The 1331-nt window shown below is 32.6% G+C and overlaps 1 pseudogene; it reads right to left on the bottom strand.

Annotated features, from left to right (window-relative positions):
• Nucleotides 1-811, bottom strand: part of LOC102595489 (cytochrome P450 CYP736A12-like) — a 9004-nt pseudogene extending 8193 nt beyond the window's left edge.
• Between the last annotated feature and the right edge of the window lie 520 nt (nucleotides 812-1331).

Raw genomic sequence — 1331 nt, 5'->3', positions numbered from 1 at the left:
ATTTGGATTTGGCAAATGATTTGATTGATAATATTTTTTGGATAAAATTTATTTAATCAATCTTGTTAAATCATTTCCTTTCTCTTATAAATAAATTCAGAATGTTAATTAAATTAACAGAATTAATTTGGCGCAACTGAATTTATTTGAAATTCACGTGTAACGGTAATCTTTCCGAAAAGTCGTTACTTTCCGAAAAGTCGTTACTTTTCCAAACGGTTTTTCTTCCGAAAAATCGTTACTTTTCCCAAAGGACACAATGTTCTGGAAAAAACGAGTCTGAACAAATTTTTCTGAACAGACGCGTCCCTTGCTGCAAATGGCTATAAATAAGAGGTCTTTTTCGTTTTTTCAAACACCGAAAAAATTTTCCCTCTCTGCATACATTTTCTCTCATAAATAAAATTGTCGATCGACTGAGTCTGTGTGTGCTCTTGTTGTTGTTCTTGTGTTCGCTGAAGTTATTGAAGTTTGAGGTACCGCTACTTTTTTAACAGGTTAATCCGTTTTATCTTGGGAGAAATTAATCTGCAACCTCGGGTACAGTGAGGGGATTAAATTTCTTAAGGAAACACAGTGGTTTCTGTGGACTCGGATTAAAACTCATTCTGTCTATTTCATCTTTTTTCTGTTTCTGTATTTTTGACTAACCTGAATACAGGAGATAACACTTCTTGCCTACCATATGAAGATTACCAATAAGTGGAAGCCCTCTAGGCCCTGGAGGAACTTTCTTCTTCCATATTAATTCTTGAATAAGATAAGTAAACAATGCAACTAATACAAGAGCTAGCCACATAGAATAAGCCATCCTCCCTTTTTTCATAATAATGTATACTTCCTTCCTCACAATAATATATAGACATTTACCAACATGGGGTTGTGGTACACTAGTGGGAGTGCTTCACCCTTAACCAGATGTCTCAGATTCGAGCCCCTGGATATGGAGAGAATCTTGTTGGGAGCACCAGAGGCGTATCCAGGATTTCGGTAAGATGGGTGCACGATTACGAAAAAATGCTTCTTAAATATAAATTTGATCAATTTGACTTTTAGGTACTTAATATGAACCATTAAATTTTAAAAAATTATAGGTCCAAAATATATAATACTACTACTTTTAAATTTTAATATACACATTTGATTTAATTATATAAAAAAAATTATAGTGCTAAATTTTTTAAAGAATTTTCAATGTAACACACTGGAAATTTTTGAAAGATTTAAGAAAATTTAGTTGAAACACCAAAAGTGTAACCGATAACCACTTGGAGAGGTGTTACTCAAAAACAAAAGATAGATATAAGATTTAAATTTCTATCCTCACTCAG

The sequence above is a fragment of the Solanum tuberosum genome, unplaced genomic scaffold (assembly GCF_000226075.1).
Source record: "Solanum tuberosum cultivar DM 1-3 516 R44 unplaced genomic scaffold, SolTub_3.0 scf00019, whole genome shotgun sequence".
In the NCBI taxonomy this organism is placed as follows: Eukaryota; Viridiplantae; Streptophyta; class Magnoliopsida; order Solanales; family Solanaceae; genus Solanum; species Solanum tuberosum.
This window is presented reverse-complemented; position numbering and strand designations above follow the sequence as displayed.